Source organism: Lissotriton vulgaris, chromosome 12 (assembly GCF_964263255.1).
Source record: "Lissotriton vulgaris chromosome 12, aLisVul1.2, whole genome shotgun sequence".
Lineage (NCBI taxonomy): Eukaryota > Metazoa > Chordata > Amphibia > Caudata > Salamandridae > Lissotriton > Lissotriton vulgaris.
The window spans coordinates 779,046,174-779,071,362 of record NC_141700.1 but is presented as its reverse complement, the minus strand read 5'-3'; positions in this window follow the sequence as shown (position 1 = coordinate 779,071,362).

Sequence of the window (25,189 nt, the reverse complement as noted above, 5' to 3'; positions counted from 1 at the left end):
TTCTTCATTACCATAGTTCTCATGGCAACAAGTTCTGTATTCACTAATTGAAATCCACTTGCCGTATCTGTTGACAATCTGTCAACAATTGTGGACATTTTTCTGATTTTGTTTACATTCAGGTTTATTCCTACCATGGGTATTAATGCACCAAATATGTCTCCCATAATTTCTGTAAAGCTTTCCCTTCTAAATCTATTCAAGTGATTGCCAATTTCAAATGAAGCTTTTGCATTTCTATCTACATGAAAATTTTTAGGAAAAACTAAACCTACATAACATGTCCCATACCAGTGGTCTGGGAGATTGTAGTAAGCTTTATTCCCACAAATAAAATAAATTCCAGGAAAAATTGGATCTTTGCCTCCTTTAAATCCCCAACTCCCTACAATACGATAAGTGTCTTCACATTGACTTGCACCAACAAAATAATTATCAAACAAAGTATTATCTCTTCGTATACAAAATTTTCCACTAACAGGTTTATCTATGTGAATTGCAACATTTTAAGTTTTGCCATTAAGCTTTTCATCTTCCATCTGCCATAATTTTGACTTAGTAGTTTTCAACATCTCATTTCGCTTGTAAATTGCCCTTCTCTCTTCCACCATATTTAAAAATGTCTTCTCTTCTGTTCTCAATTTACATGTTAAATTATTTCTAAAAGCATACTCATAAGTAAGTTCACTAGTTTCTAAGAAAAATTCCCTCATCTGTTTAGCATATTTCACTTTATTCAAGCTGTCTACAATTTTTAAATTTGCAAAAATCTCATCAAAATCGGAATAGTGATATTCCAAACGTCCAGTTTTATAAAACAAACTAGCTATTACACTACATGTTATACCATAAGTAAGTGGAAGCATATTATACGTAACACCTTCAGACACAGAAGTAGGTAACTTCAGACAAATGTAGCAGTCTTTTGCGTTCATCACCTTAACATATTCAGATAAAAGTCCTGAAAAGGTATTGCTAGAAAAATCTTACACAGATCTATCTTGATGAATCTCTGGTTTATGTACAATAATTTTAACTGTCTTATCATCTTCTTCATGATTAACTGCAACTTTACTAGTCATGTTAGTTTTATACGACTCTTTATCTATTCCAAAAGGAAAAATGACAGCTAAAATTAACCAAACTAAAATTATCATAATTACACATATTGAAGACAATTTGCAACATCTTTTGAGAATTGAGCATCTCGAATTATTATCAGTATAAGGCATCTTTACTTTCAAACAAAAGCCCCAAAAATAAAAATGAAAAATATAAATGAAAAATTACTAAATATACTCCCCTCTTTTTTTTTTTTAACCCCTTCGATGCTTGTGACAAGGTCAACTCGTCATGGGTGTTACCTGCGCTGTGCGTTTGACGAGTTGACCTTGTCACATAACAAGGGATTTTTAAAATTGCAGCGCACCACGGGAATATGCTGTAGCAATGATGCGGTTAACAGATAACTTTGTTTTCTAACAACTTTTCTTCGACCTTATGTCATACATCAATGTGTTTTCCAGCTAACACAATTTCTTCGATCTTGCAACCCCTAACACAATTTCTTCAACCTTGTGTCACCTAATGAACAAAATCAATCATTATCACTTGCATCATCTAAATTACTTTGAGTACCATTTACTTCTACTACTGGTGGAATTATAATATAGGTCCACTCAGGTGATTTGTACTTCTGATTCGGCTTTATTATTCTCTTTGCTCTGCTGTTTATCACTTCTATTTTCTTTCCTGCTTGTTTTTTCTTATTTAAGTCTTCTTCTTTTTGACTTGTAATCTCATTCACCTGCTCCTTTGCTTTATTCACTAATTTAAATTTCAGGCCTTCTGTTTCATTTGGCCAATTATCTCCTTTTCTTGTTAGCTTCCTTTTTAGTTCTGCTAAATTATACTCCACTTTCCAAGCTCTTTTCCTTGATCTTTTCACTTTTGATTCATCTCCACTATCATCTGTTTCACTTTCTGTGTTATCAGCTGATTCATCGATGATCAGTCTTATTGTGTCAGATTCTTCTTCTGATTCAGGTACTTCTTTACTCAGCATTATCACTTTGTTAGGAACAACATCCTTATAGCTGGTACTTGGAAATTCTTCTTCCTCTTCTTCTTCAATTACTTCCAATTCACCAGTTTCAGAATTTTCGTTCCTTCTTCCAAAGTTTCCAATCTGCTTTTCAATACTCTCCTGATCTTGATCTTGAATCACTTCTTGCTCAGTCTCCTCTTCTGCTACTTGATCTAGCAGATCTTTATCATTTTCTTCTTCAGAATCTTGTATTACAATCTCTTCATTTTTTTCATTCAGTGCCTCATTCTTATCTGAATTTTCCAGATGTCGACTTTCTTGTCGATCTTCAGGATCTGGATTTCTTTGAATCTGAATCAGCTGTTGTTTCACCTTCGTCGGGATTCTCAGGTGTTGACACACGTATGGTGTGGCTAGCATGAATCCATCTCTTCAATCCCCTACACTTTACTGCATTTGTCGTGACTAATATCACCTGTCTTGCCTTCTGCCACCTTGGTACAAGGCAATTTCTTCTTCGATGTACTTTTGTCCTTACCCAGTCTCCTGATAACAGATCATGAGCTTGTTCTTTCTCTTTTGTAAATACTTCAGTTCCTACCTGATGGAACACAGAAGTCACCACCTCAGATAGATTTTTGCAGTAATCCATAATGATGCTATCATTAATGCTCAACAGTTTATCGACTGGAACAAACCCTTGCCTCATGACCCTGCCCATTAAAATCTCATGAGGACTCAATACTGTTTTTCTGTCTGGAATGCTTCTCAAAGACATCAAAACAAGTGGAAGTGCATCTGTCCACTTCATTCCTGTTGCTAAGCACATTTTTGCTATTCTGTTTTTTATTTTACCATTTACTTGCTCAACAACACCTGATGCTTCTGGTCTGTAAGCACAATGTAATTTTTGCTTTATATCCAATGCTTCACAAATCAATTTTAGCAATCTGTTTTCAAAATGTGTGCCGCGATCTGTCTCGATCGACACTGGAAATCCATACCTTGGTATGATTTCTCTCAAAAGCAATTTTGCAACAGTAATTGAATCATTGTGACATGTTGGAAATGCTTCTACCCATCTTGAAAACAAACAGATTATCACCAAGACATATCTGAGTTTGTTGTGAGGTGGCATGTCAATGAAGTCAAGCTGTATTCTGGTAAATGGACCGGTAGGGTGTTGAAATATCGATTACAAAAATATAGTTTACAAAAATATAGTTGTAAAAATATCGTTTACAAAAATATCGACACCCTATACCTAAACAGGTAAGTACATAAATATCTACTCACAAATATTGTTGTAATAAATATAGATGTAAAAAATATTGAATTTTTAAAATAATTAAAATTACATTAAATAATAAATAAATATAAGTACTATTAACAAAATACATTACATTACTTTTATTTTTTGACTATTTAAAACAAATTAACTACACTTTTTCATTATAAACTTAATAAATGTGTACATATACATATATTTAACACATTACTTTATATAACAAAAATAATACATACATATAATTAAAATATTAAATATATTATTAGTTAAAACATTTGATAGCAAAGGGGTAAAAATTACTATTCCCACTCCAGAGGGTGCAACAGTAGGGAAAGCGTTGGATAGCGTAGGGGTAAAAATTACTACTCCCACTCCAGAGGGTGCAACAGTAGGGAAAGCATTGGATAGCGTAAGGGTAAAAATTACTATTCCCACTCCAGAGGGTGCAACAGTAGGGAAAGCGTTGGATAGCGTAGGGGTAAAAATTACTATTCCCACTCCAGAGGGTGCAACACTAGGGAAAGCGTTGGATAGCATAGGAGTAAAAATTACTATTCCCACTCCAGAGGGTGCAACAGTAGGGAAAGCGTTGGATAGCGTAGGGGTAAAAATTACTATTCCCACTCCAGAGGGTGCAACAGTAGGGAAAGCGTTGAGTAGCGTAGGGGTAAAAATTACTATTCCCACTCCAGAGGGTGCAACAGTAGGGAAAGTGTTGGATAGCGTAGGGGTAAAAATTACTATTCCCACTCCAGAGGGTGCAACAGTAGGGAAAGCGTTGGATAGCGTAGGAGTAAAAATTACTATTCCCACTCCAGAGGGTGCAACAGTAGGGAAGGTGTTGGATAGTGTAGGGGTAAAAATTACTAAATGTATTTACATTGTTTAAAAATTAACAAATCTTTATTTTTATTTAATTAATCATTAATTAAATAATTATTCAATTAAAATGTAATTAATTCACTACATTTTCACTTAAAAATTCCACTACACACACCTAAAATTAATTAAACAATTAACATAATTAATGTACATAATTATTAATCAATTAACTAATTGAAATTAATTAACTATTATTTATGACACTATTTATATTCAATTAACACATTAATTAATCAATTATTTTATTATATTTAAATTACTTCCCACCCTACTCCCCTATAAACCCACAAGCCGCTACGGAACTATTAACACTAAATTCAACATAAAATACGTTATTAACTAACTAAATACTACAAAAAATACTACTTTGACAACCAATACTCATTAAAAACACTAAATTACTTATAATTATTTAAAAAACGATATTTTTGTAAACTATGTTTTTGTAAACGATATTTATTACAACTATATTAATGTTAACGATATTACTTACCTGTCTCTCGATATTCTGGTCAAACTATATTTTTGACATCGATATTTCTTCTTGTAGATATTTCTGCGGCCATATTAAGGTTAGTCGATATTTTTACGACGATATTCCCGCTCTGCACCAAATGGACCACCCTCCCGTCCTATGGTTCCCATGCTTACAACAGTTTTTCTGTTTGGGTTGATCTGTTGGCAGATAAGACATCTTTGACAAAAGGATTCTGCAATTATTCTGAATTTTGGATTGTACCATATTTGCCTAAATAATCTGATCATTGAATCTCTTCCAATATGTCCCGGACCATGGTACATGCGTGCCATGTCAGAAATCATACTATCTGGCATTACTGCTCTGTCATCCTTGTGAACCCAAACCTCATCCTCTTCTCTTTGTCTGCATCCTGCTTTTAACCATGTGTCTATCTCCTCATCACTCGCTTCATCTTGCAACTGTTTTACTCCCTGCCAAGTCTCAACTACAGATATTAGCATAAGTGAGTTCAAAACATGTTCATTTTTTTTTTTCCGATTGACTGATACATTATGTTTTGCACAGAATTTTGCTATTGCGTCAGCATATGAGTTTCCTTTTGTTATGTAGTCCTCCCCTTTCTTATGTGCTTTGCATTTAACTACTGCAATTTTTTCTGGTAACTGAATTCCGTCAATCAATCTTTTGATCAACTGAGCATTTCTTATTGGTGATCCTGCAGAAGTTAAATAACCTCTTTGAGACCAGAGCTGGCCATAGTCATGGACTACACCATAACCATATTGACTATCAGTCACTATGGTAATTTTTTGCTCTTTTCCCATGCACGAATCAAAGCAATTAATTCTGCTACTTGAGCTGAACGAATTCCTTTGAGACAGGAAGCTTCAATCACATCTGCAACTGTACACACTGAATATGCTGCACTCAGAACACCTTCATCTGTTCTTAAACATGAACCATCAACAAACAAAACATAATCTGATTCAGCTAACGGGACATCCTTAATGTCATGCCTTGATTTTGTGCAATATTCTAATACATCCATGCATTCATGATCAATCTCATCCTTGATTTCTGTTTCAGTAGTGTCAGGTAGTAATGTGGAAGGATTTAAATTTACACATCTTGCAATTGAAACATTGTCTGATCCAAAAATAACTTTTTCATATTTTGTTAGCCTATTGTTTGTCAAATGCTGTGTTTTGCTTCTAGTGAAGAGAATTTCAACTGAGTGTGGTACATATACTTTTACGGGAAACCCCATTATTATTCCTTCACTTTGTTCCAAACTTACACTTGTTGCAGCCACTGCTTTTAAGCAACCTGGTAATGCTTTTGCAACAGGGTCAAGAACAGCTGAGAAATATGCTATTGGCTTTCTCAGTCTTCCATGTCTTTGAATCAAGACTGATAATGCACATCCTTCTCTTTCACTGCCATACAGCTCAAATTATTTTTCATAATCAGGCATTCCCAAAGCTGGAGCTTCACACAAACTTTTCTTTAACTGTTCAAAAGCTTCTAATTCAGTTTTTGTTAGGCTAATCAGGTCTTTTATGTCTGCTTTTGTCAGTCTCTGCAGTGGTTTTGCAATTACTGAAAATCCACTAATCCATTGGCGACAATAACCTACCATTCCTAGAAACATTCTGACTTGTCTCTGTGTTTTTGGAGGTTGCATTGCCCGAATAATTTTTATTCTTTCTGTTGTCACTTGTCTGATTCCCTTTTCAATTCTGTGACCAAGATATTTTACTTCTTGTTTGCAAAACTGTAATTTCGCAGGAGATACTTTATGTCCCTCATCTGCCAGATGATTTAAAAGAGTAATGGTATCTGTTACACAATTATCTCTTGTTTTTGCAGCCACAAGGAGGTCATCAATATACTGCACTAACATAGATTTTCCAGGTAAATCTAGATTTTCCAATGATTTCTTTAGCAACTGATTAAAAATAGATGGACTTTCGGTGTACCTGTGAGGGATTCTACACCATGTGATACGCTGTTCGTACTTCTCCTGAGTCGGAAGCCGGGAGGTCGTTGTTTAATTTTAACTGTGTGTGACCATATTAGGTGAGCTATCACTGGGGTTTCCTCGCAGATTTTAGCGCGAGCGATTCCCTCTCGTTTTAAATCATTTTAAACCCTCCCCTGCACTCTGCTTTATCTCCAACAGTTTTATTTACTTACTTATTTCCCTTGCTCTCCCTGCATTCCTAGGGGTTCTCAGCCTAGTAAGGTGCTGAGCCCCTCGGTCTCGGGCTTCCTGTAGCGGCCATTTTGGCTTGGGAGACTTCCTTCTCACCACTAGAGGGACAGTACTTAAGGATACGGTCATGCCTCCGCGCAGCGGACGCGACCAGCGGACACGCCGTATCAGCGCCGGAGTCACGCCAGAGTCCTGCCCGTCTGCGCCCGTCAGCGACAAGGAGGCGCCAGGAACGCTGCCTCCCCTCTCCCTCCTACCAGAGTGGAACCCCTTTATACCTTTAGCACCCTACGAGCCCTCAAACCCCCTCGCCTACCTTGCCATCATACCATCACTCCGGAAACGCTCTCTATGACCCCCGAGTGCTGCTGGATTAAGACAGCTAACCACCAGCAGGCCTCGGATACCGGTAAATATCTGCCCTCCTCCTTAAGGCCAGGTCCTCCTTCTATGCCTATCCACACCGGTTTCCTCATCAATACCCGCTCGCTTGTTAAAAACATTATCACTTTCAAGGAATTCACCTCCGACAAGCAACCCAGTGGGTCTTTATCACAGAAACCTGGGCCATGGACTCTTCTGAGCCGGACTTAGTAAACGCCATCCCTGAAGGCTATGCATTGGCCAGAATGGATAGAATAGGGCGCGTGGGAGGGGGCCTCGGGATACTTTACCGTAGCTCGATAAAATGCCGAACCTCCTATCTGTCCTCCCCGCATGACCCCTTTCAGGCTATGCATTTTATTCTAAATCCACCCCCCACAGTCTCCTTTTCAAGGATTTGGATCTATAGACCCTCTGGCCCCAGTTCCGCTTTTTGTCTCGAACTTCTAAAAATTCTAGAACCCTACATCGATACCCCTAATTTTACCATCCTCTGGGATTTTAATTTTCATCTTGAAAACCGCAAGTCCCCTGACACTGTCCATTTGTTAAATTCCCTAGCCTCCTGCGGTCTGCTGCAGCTAGTGGGCAGTCCGACCCACTTAGCTGATTCAGAAAAGGGGGTGGTGATGGACAGAGTATCTGAATTAAGCAGACTACTCCTACCCAGTCCAAAGATCAGGGCTTGACCCATCACCGTTTTTTAGCTCACTGCACCATCCCAGCTCAGAACCTGGCTATATGCAATAGTCTGTCCCTGGCCCAGTGCATCATGGGAACAGGGCAGACCAAACTACCAAGCCAATCTTATACTGGGAAGGAAACAAGCTTCCGGGGACCGGTTTCTGGCATTACAGCCGTCTTCGGCCCGGCTTGCTTGAATCCTGATGGTGCAATGAGCAAGGGACTCACATCTGAGTATACCCTTCCACGCTTATGGTGGACAAAACGATTCAGAAAAGGGGGTGGTGATGGACAGAGTATCTGAATTAAGCAGACTACTCCTACCCAGTCCAAAGATCAGGGCTTGACCCATCACCTTTTTTTAGCTCACTGCACCATCCCAGCTCAGAACCTGGCTATATGCAAATTAGTCTGTCCCTGGCCCAGTGCATCATGGGAACAGGGCAGACCAAACTACCAAGCCAATTCTTATACTGGGAAGGAAACAAGCTTCCGGGGACCGGTTTCTGGCATTACAGCCGTCTTCGGCCCGGCTTGCTTGAATCCTGATGGTGCAATGAGCAAGGGACTCACATCTGAGTATACCCTTCCACGCTTATGGTGGACAAAACGATTCAGAAAAGGGGGTGGTGATGGACAGAGTATCTGAATTAAGCAGACTACTCCTACCCAGTCCAAAGATCAGGGCTTGACCCATCACCGTTTTTTTAGCTCACTGCACCATCCCAGCTCAGAACCTGGCTATATGCAAATTAGTCTGTCCCTGGCCCAGTGCATCATGGGAACAGGGCAGACCAAACTACCAAGCCAATTCTTATACTGGGAAGGAAACAAGCTTAGCTGGGCATACCCTGGATGGGGTATTTTCTAACGACCCCCGGCTCCAGACTGGTTCCCCCCTCCCCCTGTCATGGGCTGACCATTTGGCCGTTCCCCTTGAATTTGTAATTCCCCTTCCCATTGGACCCCAGCCGGACCGCAAGAAGTGGGATCTGAGGAGGAATTTTAGGAAGATAAGTAATGAGACCCTTCCTTCCTTCCTATCCAAACGCACGACCCTGCCTATAAAAGATGCCGAAGTTGCAGCTCTCGAGCTCTCTAATACCTTAGCAGAGGCCGTTGAATCTCTCGCCCCGGCTCGCCAACACTATTCAGCCAGGAAGCGACCTTCAGCCCCCTGGTTCTCGGACTCCCTTAGGACCCTTAGACAGGGCTGTAGGAGGCAAGAAAGACTATGGAGATCACACTTGGACCCCATAGAGAAGGATAAACATAAAACCCTCCTCAAGGGCTATAAAGCGGCAGTATTGGCTGAAAAGAAGGCGCACTTTACTAAACTAACTGGCTCACTTACCTCCCCCAGAGACCTGTTCAATATAGTCAACACTTTATCCCTCCTTCAGGCTCCCGACCCCATAATAGCCTCCCAAGATCTATGCGATCGGATTTCCACCTATTTCCACACAAAAATCTTGGATATTTACACTGATTTGGAAACCCTCAACTTCAACCCCGTGATCCCTCCCCCATCTGCTGTAACTCTGGAAAATCAAGCCACCGAGCTCTCCACTCGGCTCACCCATTTTCCCCCTCTTACCCCCGACCACCTTAGTGTGCTCTTGGACAGGCTTGAGTCCGGATCCCTGCTTGATCCCTGTCCTGTAAAAATCTTGAAAGAATGCAGGCAGGTACTCATGCCCCCTCTTGTGGAGGTCATGAATCTAGCTATTTCTGAAGGGGTTTATCCCTCGACGTGGAAAACGGCCATTGTCAAACCCCTTCTGAAAAAGCCCACACTGGACCCGGGGACTTAAAAAAACTTTCGTCCCATCTCCCTTCTCCCTGCCCCCGCTAAACTCCTGGAGGCACATCTTAACCACCACTTGAGTACCTTCTCGACAGTTCCAGTTCTTTAGACCCCTCTGAGCATGGCTTCCGAAGGGCACACAGCACCGAGTCAGCACTCACTGTTGTTGTCGACAGCATTCCGGCCAAGGTTAATAGTGGCCAAACGACTCTACTGGTGCTGCTTGACTTAACGGCGGCTTTTGAAACCCTTTCTCCATCTATCCTTGCTAGCCGCCTTGGCAGGATGGGTGTAGATGGCCCCGCACTCAGCCTCCTCACAATCTTCCTTGACCAACGGCAGCAAAGGGTAAAGCTTGGCGACTTCATCTCACCAATCAAGCCTGTGAAGTGTGGGGTCCCCCAGGACTCTTCTCTGAACCCTACGCTTTTTAACATTTATGTGGCCCCACTCGCCAGGCTTGTAAGGTCCTTTGGCCTAGAACTTCTTTCCTATGCCGACGACACACAGATCATGGTCTCCATAACACAATCTGTGGATATTACAGCCCTTAACTTTAAAAATTGTATGGAGGCAGTCGCTGACTGCATGGTCAAGAACTTCCTTAAATTGAATGGGGAAAAAAACAAGGTCCTCATCTTTGGAGCCAAACATGAGACCTGGTCAATGGACTGGTGCCCCCCTGCCCTTGGCATCTGCCCCACGCCCTCTTCCTCCGCCCGTAATTTGGATGTTATCCTGGACACCACTATTTCCCTCGAGAAACAGGTTAGCAGGACAGTCTCCACCTGCTGTGGTGCTCTGGGGATTTTAAGAAAAATCACCCACTACCTCTCCTTTGAAGCCCGCAAACAGGTCGCAGTGGCTCTTATAGCCTCCAGGCTGGACTATTGCAATGCACTTTATCTAGGCATTAACATCGGCCTGGTCCAACGCCTTCAGATTGTGCAAAATGCAGCGGCCCGGTTTGTCATGGATTCCCCGAAACACTCTTCGGGTTCGGCCATCAGGAAGAACCTGCATTGGCTCCCCATGCAGGCTACGATAAACTTTAAGGCCCTCTGCCTTACGCACTGTGCCTTGAATGGCACTGGGCCCGAAGACATTCGGTACTTGTGTCCCCTTATGTCCCGGGCAGAGCACTTTGCTCCTCTAACACAAATCTGCTTGCTGTTCCTCGAGTCTCCAAGGCTAGATGGGGCGGAAGGGCCTTCCGATTTCTCGCCCCCAGACTCTGGAACACCCTCCCTGGTGACCTCAAGGGGCTTGCTTCTCATGCCTTTTTTCGCAAAGCACTTAAGACCTGGCTCTTTCAGGAAGCTTACCAATAACCCGCTCCCACTCCTCTTCTGAACAAACAGTTTACCATCTTAAGCGCCTTGATGCCTTCGGGTTTAGTTGCGCTCTACAAATCTATTTTCATTCATTCATTCATGCTAGAATATGCTCTTTGAACCGGAACGCAAACATTTGTTGGCTTTCTGGATGAAATGGAACAGTAAAGAATGCGTTACATAAATCAATAACTGTTCACCATTCTGTATCATGCGGAATCTGATATAAAATTACCGCTGGATTTGGTACAACTGGGCAACATGGAACCACAATTTTATTAACCTTTCTCAGGTCCTGAACAATTCAGAAAGTTCAGTTTGGCTTTTTAATTCCCATAATTGGTGAATTACATGGGCTACTCTCAATTTCTTTTAGAACACCTTGTTTTATGAATTTGTCTATTACAGGGGTAACACCTTCAATCACTTCTGCTTTCATTTTATACTGAGGAATGTTTGGATAGTCTGCTCCTTGTTTTACAGTTATTTGTACTGGATCTACGTTTTTCATCAAACACATTTCATCTCCAGTGAAATCCCAAATGTTTACATTCGCTGTGTCTTTTAGTTCTTCAGGTAAATTATTCTTATCGAACACAGGAAATAATTTGCTTTCTTCTGCTTCAACCATTGACATTGTTAATTTGTAAAGCCCATCTTCTTCTGGAGTTTGCAGCTCTATACCATCCGGTGAGCAATATATTGCACAGTTCATTTTACAAAGAATATCCCTACCTAATAGATTTACAGGACTACTATCACAAACTACAAATCTGTGCATGTCTTTAAATTCACCTATTTCAACTTCAACTGGTTCAGTTAAATCTGTTTTTATTTGCTGATTAGCTACACCGACTACTTGGATTTTATCTCCAGAGAGAGGAAGGTTTTCTATTTCCACTGATCTAACAGTAGAACGGGTAGCACCTGTATCCACTAGGAAAGTAATTTCTACATCATTCACTTTGCCATTCACAAATGGACCAGATTGATCTACCTCAAGAGTGGCTCCAAGCACACACTCTTCCTCCTCTCTCAGGCACCATCATAAGTAATCCTCAGATTCGCTTCTATCATTTTCTTTCAACCAATATTGTTGAGACACATTTGACACATTCACTCTCGGTGATCTGTTTACCTGTTCACCTCCGCTGAATCCTGTTTCTGCACTGTATCTCTGCAAATGTACACAGTTTGGGAGTGGCGGTTGAGGTAACTGACTTTGCTGAATCACTACCTGTCACTGTAGCTGATGCTGCTCATTTATCTCATTCTGCATCTGTGGATTTAATAATGTATTTTTTAAATGAATTCTGGGCGGATTCTTGCACTCACGCTTCCAGTGTCCAATTTCGCCGCAATTAAAACATGGGAGTTTCTGTTTTAACTCTTTTATATTTCCCATCAATTTTGGTTTATTATAATTACCTTTAAATTTCCCTTGATTCTGATCAACATTCTTATTTCCTAAAGTTGCTATTTGTTGTTCAGCCACTTTTACAGATTCTTTTGTTTAGCATCTATTTCATCACTACAGTATTTTGCTTTTCTCAAAATATCATCTACTGTGTGTGATTGCCAACCAACTATTCCAGTTCTTACCATTTCACTAATTTCAGGTCTCAAGCCATATACAAATCTGTATATAAAATGGCTCATGTCCTTTTATTTAAATGTTCATAACCACTGTATTGTTTAAAGAAGAGCAGTAATCTTTCATAAAATGAATGTACTGATTATTTTGACTCTTGAATTGTTCTATCTATTTTAACCCAATCTATCTCTTTTGGGGGAATCTTGTTTTTCAAAAACACAATTACCTGTTCGTGCTTTCTCATTACCTCTGGAGAAGGAGCACCTGTTACTTTATCTCGTTCTAATTCTTCTCTAGGCCAATCTATAGAAGTTTTACATTCTGTCCAAAGATCTGATGGGACAACTATGTCAAATAATCCATCAAGATCAACCCACAAAACTTTTGAAACTTTCACAAATCTCTCTACCTGCCGATACCATTCTACAGGTTTTTCTCTTAATCAAGGGAAATCAATTGTGAACAGTAAAATGTCCTGTCTTGTCCATAGGACATGCACATACCCTCCTCCTGCTATTTCTCTCATTGGATACTCATTTACTACTTTTTCCTTTTCTCTGACAGGAAAAGCTAAACTTATTCTGTCTTCATCTCTTTTCTTTGTCCATTTTGCTCTTCATTTACTTAATTCACCCCATTTTCTCAAAATCACAATTAAATCTTTTATATGAGTGATTCTTCTTGTGGTATTCATATTTTCAATGTCTTTTTCAGAGAAATCCACCGTATAATTTTTCTGCAAATTCTTCTGCTTAATTAAATCTACTTCTAATTCAGAAGTCATGTCTTCCAATTGATCATATTTGTTTTTCGTTTTCCATGTTATGCTTTTGCAAATAAATAATAATTCATCATCCTGATATGCCTTCAAACTGTCAGTTCCAATCGTACCAATTATTAATTCCTCTAAGTCTGCTTTCAATTTTCCAACATCAAGTAATTTACATTCTGGGGTTTGTGTTAAATCTATTTTACTCAGACTCTTTTCCGGAGTTCCAGAGTCAGAATCTGCACCAGTTGGAGTTTTACATAACAAACTTTGATTAAAAGTTAAGTCAGGCATCATTATTTTCTCTCGATGTATTTCAGACAGGTCTGAATAAAAATTTTCAGTCACTTTCTGTATTTCTGAATTTAATGGAACAGTTAAAGCTGAATGCCTAATTTCCTTTTGATCAAAGACTGGAAGAATAGGTCCAATCGTTACAGGTACTGTTACTGCTTCCATGCTTTTAGTTAACTGCTGTATTAATTCATTCGTAGAACGAATATATTCTGAGGTATCTGGTAATCACTCATACCTTTCTGTTCTAATTCCACTTTTTGGGGTTTCATTTCTTTGAACTGGGGTTTCAGTATAAATACTATTTTCTCCTGATATATTTGCATTACGTCCTGTTTCTACTCTTTCAGGTGTTTTTCTATTAATCGGATTGGTTTCATGGGATGTCTCCACAATAATTTCTCTTTGAGGGGCACTTGGAGAAGTCCATGAACAAACTGGTTGATAAGGTGTCGTTTTTTTAGTATAAATTTCTTCTAATACCGCATCTTCTGAATCACTTTATTCACTAATTCTATTTTTCTTTTGAGTACTCTTTTGTCCAGTTACCTCATCAATTAATGTCACTGGGTACAAGCCCTCACACATGTTTGCACTTCTCCATCGACGCATTCTATCCTCATGTGTTTTCTACCAAGACCTATTCCTACTCCCCTTAAAATTCCTCTACTCTCTCGCTCTAATTCAAACATTTCATCCTCCCATTCAACTAAAGCTTCAAATTGAGTAGGTCTAGGCTTTGGTACAAGTTTCATCATTTTTTCTCTTAAATTTTTCAAAACTGCTATGTTAAATGATCCATCTTCCGGCCATGCTAATACACCATCATTTTCAGTATATTTCATCCAATTCTCAATCCAAAAACAAGTATGATAACCATATTCACCCAACATATAAGCTGCAGGTGTTTTGTACTTATGAAGTAATCTTCCACCCCGCGTTAAAATTTTCTTGTCAGGTTTAATTTTATTTTTCAATTTCTGAAACCATGAAAGCTTCTTTTTCTCCTTTATGTAATAGTAATCCATGTTTTTTATAAACAATTTCCCTTACTTCGGAAAAGATCGTAACAACTTCCTTGTTATTCTGCAGCACCAACCAATCCGTGCGCAAAACTTACCAACAAACCAATCAGGTTAAGCTTCGTCACTATTTTGCTCAACCAATAGAATTACTGTTTTTCAGGATAGGCCAATCAGCTGTAAGTTTGCCTTAGTCACATGAACCAATCTGTGCGCAAATACTGTGGCGTATGTTAGCCAATCACAGAGCGACACTTGTGACGTATGCTACCAATTGAATTCAGTTAATAACTCCACAAAAACAAACCATTTGTCTGTTTCACTAAAATAAAGTGATAGCTTTCCCAAACATTCAAGTATTCTTTTCACGTGAAATAGACGACGCTATTTTCACAGAATATTTAAATTTGTCGATAAAGTAAGGCTACTTTACCCTTCTAGCAGGTAATAACGAACTTGTTTCTCTCTAAATGCACATACAGAGATATTTTACATCTCCTTAGAGAAAATTTAGAGTTTCACTCGATCGCACATTACAAATTCATTTACGCACAATCATACGGAAAAATCCCTAGCCATGCATACATAAATCTTTAGTAGGACTTTAACCCACTAATAGAAATCCTCATTTGCCAGTAAGATAGACGACGCTTCCTTACCCTTCACTCAAGCTTAGATAAATTCTACTACTCTTTTCACAGTGAGTTTTAAAACAGGACAGAAGTCCCTATACTCGAAAGCTACAATTTCATAGACAATCCTCACTATGCATTCTTCCTTACACACCTAAAATCCCTAAATTCCCTAAACTTGTACTGTACGACCACAACTCTTGTGATATACGGCGATACCACTATTTTGAAACAGAACAAATGCACTGTGTAACTTCACCTGTCCACTTCTCATGCCGGCACAATCCAGGAATTTTCACACTGCTGGAAAAAAACCTTTCGACTACATATAACAACTGAACAAACTTAACATATTTTAGACATCAATCCTATGTAATTACCATGTAACATGCTAGTTACCATAGAAACCGTAATTCTGCTACCAAGTAATTGATCCAGCGCTCCGATTGAAAAACTGTCTCATAAACGCTACCTATCACCTCAATACTCACCATTAATCATGAAACACATATAAAGGCCCATAATACCAATGAGACAATTTTTGAGCAACTGAATCTGGTGGTATGATTAATAAAACTATTCACATATTATTTACATTATTATATACAACTGCAGTTTATCTTTCTTTACCATGGTTTTAAATAATTTATTATCTATTAATCAAACCACTTAAGGCGATTGGATCAACTGATGGAAACTAGTCCATGAATAAACAAGACCAGCTTGTCTTTTCAAATCTAATTTATTTACTTTATTTTTCATAAAGAAAAGGCATTTACGTTTTAGAATCTTTATTTTATAAGCAAAGAAGAAAGCAGCATTTTAATAAGGAAATTAATTTAAAACTGACATTTTAAAAGCAAGCTCAGAAATAACAAGGTATTAGCAAAAATAACAGTTTCCATTCCCTAAATCTATTCCCCTGTCTATTTCTCACTTCACCTAAAAGGAAAAATCATTTAAAGTCTGCTGTCCTTACATACGCCAAAGGTCCATCAGCATGTCACGTCACTCAGGAATCGGAAAGTAAGAGTTTTTTTCCTGGGGGCTCTGCAGCCCATGTCATCCTCAAACCAGACAGTCAATCCACAAGCAGGCCCAGGCACTCCTGGGCCAGGCTCACCAGCCAATCACACGCCAGACACAAGTTACACAAATATGCCAACTTCTAAAAGTGGCACTTCTAGACTAGACACAGTCATGCCACATATATCTTTACGCAGCATTCAATCTCACGAGTTCGTACATATCAAACTCGCCCCTGCACTCCCCACACATCAGGAACTACCATGGGCATACATATTCCCCGTTCATTCCTATGGGAGGGCAGGTCACTCACAACACATACACAGAGAGCTCAAGCACTTTACACTGTACCACAGTGAAAAAGTGCGCAGAGGCCTAAAATCACCACCACCAGGTTCCAGAAACAGGCTAGGAAAAAGCAAAAAGTTTCGGGGTGAACCTGCCAAAAGGGCCGGGTCCAACACTCATAGTGTCAGACTTTATACCTTTCTCTCTAACTAAACTTTCTACATTTTACATTCCTTTAAGCAAATCCGAGCTTTTCATTGGCTGTCCTGTGTCAGTCCATGATAAAATTATTAGGTCATCTCCGACTCTTGACCAAGTCCAGGCTTCATATAAGCCCTATTGTCTTTTATTTCCACGTCTTTCAGCTTCCTAAGGAAAGTTACTTTTTCCTCGAGTTGCGAACATTTACTTCCTAACCTTGGCAGACACATTAAGTTCCTGTCCTTAAGCCATCTCTCCGTGAGCACGTTCAACGCGACCAAAGAACTGCTTTTCAATTCACAATGACATTGCAATAAAAATCTTCACAGCTGCGCATGTGTAAGACTTCACTCTGGACAAGCTTTTGCGTCTGCAGCTCTGTCAGCCATGTTTTCTGAACCATCTTTAGGCCTCACTTTGGAAACTATTATTAAACAAACATAAGACATCAATTAATTAAAGAATTGAGACCCATTCTGTTACCCTCCCCCTTTACTAATTAATCCTGTTAATTATGTTACCTAGCAAAAGCACACTCAAGTAGCATTATAGTTACTATTTCCTTTTTCGAACAGCACGAACTCCATGAGCTTTTCATCACAGAAAAAACATAACGTAAGCACATAAAATAAGCACATGCCATTGATTTAACTGCCGCATTTAATACTGACAAAGACAATAGACAAGGTTAGTTTATTATTTTTTTCTTTGCGTTTGCAACATAAAGCACATTAGTTTTATCACACGTGTAATGATGAATGTATTCTTAAACTAAGTTGATCAGTAATTTCACCACAGGCTTATTAATTAAATTACTCGTTATGGGAGATTAACTTCACAAGTTTGAACAAAATCTTGTTCTTCACCTTGCTCCATCAGTCGCCATGTAATTTTAGGCTAGAGTTGGCCATCTAATTTCCTATTTTTTCCATGCATGGTAGAGGCCGAAGATGGTTCGAGTTCAACTCTTCTGACACAGAGACCACCAGCTAAATCTCATCAGTATAGGATACAATTGACAAGCCAAATTCCTGTACAATGTGTGCTAGAGGGCTCAGATAAATGTTGAACAATGTAAGGCTTAATGATGAGAGGATGCCTGATCCCAAATACTGGAATGATCTTTCCCTGAGGAATGAGGCCACCCATTGATTGGCTTTGTCCTTAATCCCTATTGCTTTGAGCCTGTGAATTAGGATTTTGTAGTCCACGGTGTCAAAAGCCGCGCTTAGCTCTAAGAGCACGATTGCAGTGGCTCTACCTTGGTCGAGTATAATTTTTAGTTTCTCCGTGATCACTAGCAGGGCAGACTCAGTACTGTGTTCCAGACGAAACCCCATCTGAGACTGGCGCAGGATGTTCTTTTCCTCAAGGAACTGGGAGATGGAGCTATTCACGATTTTCTCAACAATTTTACCCAAAATGGGTAGGAGTGACTTGGGACGGAAGTTTCCCATAGCTGTGGGATCACAAGGTTTTTTGAGCAGAGGATTCACTGTGGCATGTTTCCACTCTTTGGGCACTAGGCCTATCTCTAGAGATAGTGAGATGAGGTTGGCCATATTGAGCAGTATAGGATCACCCCCCTGGAGTAGGATGTTTAGAGGGGCGGGATCTAGTGACTTAATGTTACTTAGGAGAAGACCTGTGCGAACTTTGCTCAGCTTTGATCGCGTAATGAAGGGAGTGGGGTTAGACTGGGCTGTTCTGGGCAGGGAAGTAAGTCCATCCTACCTGAGCTGTCCTGCGTCACTTCGGAGTTGTCCCTGGGGTGAGTGTGTAGCGAGTTGTAAATGTTTTCAACTTTGTTTTTAAAGAAAGTGGCTATTTTGTTGCATCTCTCCTTTGAGGGTTGATGTGTGTGTGAGCCTTGTTCAATTGTGATGAGAGATTTCACTATTTTGAATACTTCTTTGGGGGAATTAGAGGACCTCTCAATCCTCTCCTCATAGAATTCTGCCTGAGCTTTCTTAATATCCTCATGATATTGTCTGGTGGCGCTTTTATATAATGATTTAAGGTCTGTGGCATATGTTTTCCTCCGGATCCTTTTGAGTTTTTTACAGTGCTTTTTCTGGGCCGCTAGCTGGGGGTTGAACCAGGTGGCTTTCCTACAGTTCTGTTGCCCTATTGGTCTGGGTTTCCGAAAGCATTTATCAACTGAGCTGATGATCCAGTCTGACCACCGTTTGTGTGCCTCATGGAGGTCTTCTAAAGTTGGAGGGGTAGTGGACTCTAGATGAATAGTCCATGTTTCAAGTGCAAGCCTGGGCCATTTTCGTCCTAGGTCTGGGTAAGTGCTTTCGCATATAGGAGAGGAATGTAGAAGTGGTCCGTCCAGGGGGTTTGGATTGGAATAAGTACCTGTAGTCTGGGGTCATTTGAAAAGATAGGGTTGAGAATATGCCCTTTTTCATGTGTGGCAGAGCCCAAAAGCTAAAGAAGGTGCAGGGCCTCTAGGTCGGATAGACGTCTCTTGGAGGATGAGTTGTTTATATCGTCCAAGTGGATGTTAAAGTCGCCCAAGCCTGTAAATGTACTTTTTCCTATGATTAGACTGGCGAGGAGATCAGGTAGGGACTCTATGAAAGATGTGCATGGCCCTGGGGGCCTGTAGATAAGAGTGCCAGAGAGGGAGGATATGGGGGTGAACGCCAATCTGAATTGTATGGCCTCGCAATTGGTTAGTTTGAGGGGGTTAATGGAGCAGCTAAATAGAAGCCCCCTCCCGGTTATCCTACCCGATCCAGTCTGTGTATGCCATAACCTGAGGGGAGGGTCATTATGATATCTGGTGTTGAGCTTTCTTTAAGCCATTTTTCTGTGATAAACAGAACATCAATGGCTTCATCCTATAATAGCATCCGAATTTTGATTTTGTGGCCTGGGAGGCTTCTGCAGTTAATGAGGTCCATCTTCCAGTGTAAGTTATTACCACTCATGACCTGTTTGCAACCAGGGTTGGGTAACTTTGTTTTTAGTGAGAAGTTAAAATTTTGGCAGGGGGTTCCGTCACCAGAAGCATTTTTCCATGAAGTGCATGCATGCAAAGTGGGGACATGGCCAGCCTAAGTAGTTCTAGTTCACCCTTAGTGTACCTAATTTTTCCTCAAAGGTCAGAGTGAGGTCGACCAGGGTTCCTGGCCCCTGTCCCAGTACGTGCACGGATGAGTGCAGACGGGCTTGCATTAGGCGTGCCTTTGGCACTAATACTAATAAATCCCTAGCTCAGTCCTTGTAGTGTGGCACAGAGTAGTCAGGCTCTACTAGAGGAACATGTGTTAAGCATTTCAGAATACCAACATGTACGATCATTTTGAGACTTTCACGTGTTGGACGGCATTTCTGGGGCATGCGATGGATATTACTATTGCGGACTTATCAAGATCCTGCTACTCTGAATCTCCAAATTCTATTGAATTCTGGACACAGAAGAAGTTGAAATAAAGGGATACCTACCAAACCACTAAATAAGTCAAAGACAAGTTTCATTAAACCCTATTAGTGTGCTACTACATACTATGGGAACGTCATTCTAGAACGTTAGGTGTTTTGCTAACCTGAGGCTTAATCGTGACTCTGTTATTGTGACTTTGATCAGCCTTGAGAAAGTACATGAGGACGAAACACCCGTTGGCTGCTGCATTTGTGATAATTGAGAAGTGTTCCTGCAATAAACAAGATCTTTGTACTGCTATTTGTTGGGACTTCAATTGACAACAGGGAATTTGTGCGGTTACAGAGACAATTTTTGGATGATAGTAACTTGAACGTGTGCGCTTCGGTGCTTTTTTTATTTAATGTACGATAAGTAATTGACATGACTCAAACGAAATCTCACACCAATTGGTAAAAACAAAGAAGATTTTTACATAAATTTAGGCACCAAAATGAAGACAATTGAATGAGTATAACAGAAGTTATGGATTTTAAAAGAAAAAATAAGTCAATGACTTTCACTCTTGCAAAACAATAACGTTTGGTCGATGAGAAATGACACTAGTGACACCCGGTCACTTACAGGTTGAGTTCAGTGGAAACCAATTTGTGGTAAAGTGATGCGGATCTCAGGATCAGGGTCCGACAGTCAGTTGAATTTTATCTGGCTTGTAGGGCACTGGTACAGAGTTGTCCAGGCTGTCCTGGTGCTGAATTCAGGAGCCACAGGTGCTGGTTTTGCTTCTTGGATGGTGCTGGCGAGGAAAGAGTTGCAAAATTTTGACAATAGGGCCACTGGTACATCGGCTTAAAGAAGCTGCGGGGTTCCCTCGAGGCACTGCATCGACAAAAGGTAGTGGTAGCCTGACTGAACATCAATAAGCCTTGGTAACAGCAAACCCAGCCTTGGGGTATTTTGATGTCCTGGATTCCTGGGGAAACAGTGGCTGCCTGAACCTTGCTGGAAGTCAGGACTGCATTTCCCAAAATGCACTGGACCATTTACTTTTGGGCGATCCCACTGCGGACCCGATGGCCAGTGGTTCTTTTGTTCCAGGAGCGTGCTTTACTTGCGGGCTGCAAGAGACTTCTACCTCAAGTCCAAAGAAATTCTAGAGTTGTCTTTGGCTTGCAGAGTGGTTCCTCCCAGTGGGACCAGTCTCTGGTCCAGGACAAGTCACAGTTGTGCAGTAACAGGGTACTGCCACAGGTGCGCTTTATCGCACCTTTGCTTTGTGCAGGTTGTGAAGTGGCAGACTCAGGTCTCTTACTTGTCCTTTGTTGCAAGTTGATCAGATCTGAGGTTCTGGTGCCAAGGGTGTACCCTAAATCATATATTATGGGGTGTTAGGGGTGTAGGTGCTAGTAGCCATGGGCTACTAGCTCCCGCGGCTAAGCTGCCCTTTAGGTGGAGGACAATGCATCCTCATCTAGATTCTGAAGTATCTCAGTTACCCTAGCTGAGAACAAACCCAGGCTGTTCTTATACCCCTGGGGGAGTTGACAAAATTGACGTTGTGACTCTAGTGCTGAGAATGTTGACAAATATCTGCTCTCAAGCACTATGTTTTGGCAGAAAAATCCATTTGAGATATCTAGTGTTGTTTTGTATTTTTTCCACACAATGGTATTCAACAATGCGGCACTGTGTGCGTTTTGTACTGCAAAAGTTTTTGTGCATGAGTTAAGATGTCTGTAATCTAAACCTAGACAATATGAGTTGTCTGGTTTCATTACGGAAAAATAAAGAATTATTCATTGAAGGGCTGCAAGTTTCAATCACCCCCTGGTATTCAAGTTGATCTAAGATCTCTCTGACCTGTTTTTTAGCTTCTTGCTTAATTGGATATTGTCTCTGTGGAGTCGGAGTAGATTTTAATGGTATCATGTGGTGAGTTGAATCCTCATCCCATCCAACATGGTTGCGATATAAAGCAGGAGCAAGGGCTACTTCATACTCCCATGCATAAGTGGGTTTTAATTATTGGGGAACGAGGTCAGAAAAAGCCTGCATAATTACTGTTTCTCCCCTTGGGCAATACATAACAATAGTAGGCGGCCAATCTCTTTCAGCTAAAAGGATGTTGTAGCCAAATGTCAGGCTCTCCCAAAAGAGACCTTTAATTTTTCTGGGGTTCCCCCCCACCATCTGGATTGTTATTTCATGTAACCTATGTGGGACACTTATCCTAGTATCAGGTGTTTCCCCATGATACGTTCACTCAACTCCGCTGTCACCAGAAATTCCATCAGGTTCTGGCGAGCTATTGTTACTTCTGCTGCGCTGTCTAGCATTGTCAGATCACATTCCCCGTTCAGTAGTTGGGTCCTCAGGCTTCTGGGCATGTCTAACTTTGAGACCTTAGGCTTTTCTTCTTTTTTAGAAGTGTAGTCTGAAGTCCGTTGTGCTTCTCTGGACTTTGTACACTCCTCTTGTCTGTGCTCTGACCGTCCTTCCCTCTCAGAGTTTTTCGTTTCCCCATGAATGGAACGAGAGGAATGTGTATCAGTATCCTGATACCTGTCAGGTTTTCTAATGTTATTTCTATTCCTAAGGTTATACCTCCTTTTGGAGGGCTCTTGTTGAGGAGACCTTCCTCTGGATTGAGCTCTATTGTCTTTATTCTTTTGTTGTTTATTATTATCACATTTCTTTTTGGAAGAAGCCGATGCTTGCTTTGTGTTATCCTTCTCAGGACCACCCATGAGTTGAGGTTTTATTGCTCTAGCCCCCAAACTGTCTCTACCTAATTCAGCATAACCTGTTTCAATTATTTTAGGTAATTCATGTTCCTGTTGCAAAGGAGTAAACTCCCTCAGGCGTTGGCGAATTGCCACTGATGCTGCTTCCCCTTTAATATTCGCTAATATTATAGTTGATACCTGTGCAAAATGACCTAGAAATGTCTTCCCTAAGTTTAGAGCACGCTCTGCTCTATACTCATTCTGTTTTTGTCTTGATACATCTGATGTTACTGCTAATGACGGGATACCATGAGTCCTGTTATACATTGCAGTGAAAACGGTAACCCAAGAGGTACAATCCTCTATCTGGGGTGTTATCCCCATGGGCAAGCAAATTGTTAACATTCAATGTTTTTCATGTGGCCCGGTGTTTGGAAATACCGCCTCTAGCTGTGTTATTTTTTAAGCCACCCAGAATGGCATTTGTTCACGTTTAGATGGCATCTTGACCTTGACTGCATATTACATTTGTGGTGTGATTTTAGTTGCTGATGTTTGAGTCAGACCTTTTTGTGTAGCCACCGCTGGCTGAACTGTGAGTGTCCTCATCACGAGCTGTGTCATGTTTCTGTAAAGTTTTATTACTTCTTTATGAAGTGTAAGTAAGTCTCCTCCTGGCATCGTTTCGATGTCAGGATGTGGTGTTTAGGCCGCCAGTACTGGCCATGTTGCTATGTCTCTTCCGAGCGGACCGAGTCTTACTTTATTTCTTGTATGGGGTAGGGCTCCTTTGAACCAGTATAAATGCTCTTGGTAAGTGAGCAGAACATCAATGTCCTCGTACAGTCAATATTCTTTGGTATTTCATCTTCTGTGTAGTAATGAAATGTCTTTGTTAGTGCATTTGCCTGTGGGAATGTAACCCATGAATAGAATACCTCCGTTCTAAATGATTTGTGTGCCTCCATCACGAAAGTTACTGGCCCATCCCTAGCTGTTAAACCATATGCAGCTAGTTTTAGGGTGATGGAGTTTCTAACTTTTCTGTAATTTGTATTGCATCTGCGTCTTCTTCTTCGGCTGAGAGATTTAGGTTATGTACAGTGTTATCCGCTTGCCCAGTCATTGTTTTAGTAAGAAGAGTTTTCCAAGGGAACAGATAAGGTGTTAGGCACAAATAGGAACAATGTGTCCTTCAAGCTTAATAAAACCAACAGCCAATAAATAAGATTGTTCCTACTCAGCTGTGGCGGAGTTTGTGCCCCCCTACTCCAGATCTCTCTGGGATGGTGTGAGAAGGGGTCTCTGAGAATAGCACAACTGAACTACTCAGATTTGATTGTTAAATAAGTACCCAACCAATGTTGGGCACCATGTTGTGTAGTTCCTATAAACCTATATAGGATCTGCGCGTTTAGACAACATACACTGCAGGATTGATGCCGGGTATGTTGGCCAGTGTACCAGCATGCTCACAGTGCCACTAGAACCTCCTCTTAGGAAGGAGAGAATAGTTCTTGGCAACCATCGAACATGACAACGCTGATCCCTCAGGACCGTGGAAACAGTGTACTACTTCTCGCTCAGTCACTCGTGCTCACTTAGTCTCCGAGAGTTACACCAAATAAAAAGTTGGGACGTTTTTCAATACGTGTTTATTGAACAGTTGTTATTCTACTGTAAAATAGGTGCGCTGAAACAATCATTAGACAATAAAAGATATAAATGATTAGAAGGACTAAGAAAGTAAAACAATGGTAGATCTCTATGAATCTCCATGAAAACAGGCAAGTATATGAAATACATGACAATAAAATGCGTACTCCTACGATGCAATCCTAACTAGATGTACCTAAGTGTACCTAGCATGTGTGCAGGTGTTAAGCAAAGAATCTCTCTAGGATAAAGTCAACTCCATTACCTAAAGTGAGAGACTGTGTGACCCCATCTTGGTTTCGAGTTGCACAACCCGCAAGGGATGTTTTAGACCACTGCGAGCTGGAGTATCTGCATGCAGGAATATCAGCGCCACGCGTCATTGTGTCGGCAGGAAAATCCTGATCTCCTCTCCTTGCCTCAGCAAGATGTGATATTTATATATCCGAAGGTCTCCACGGG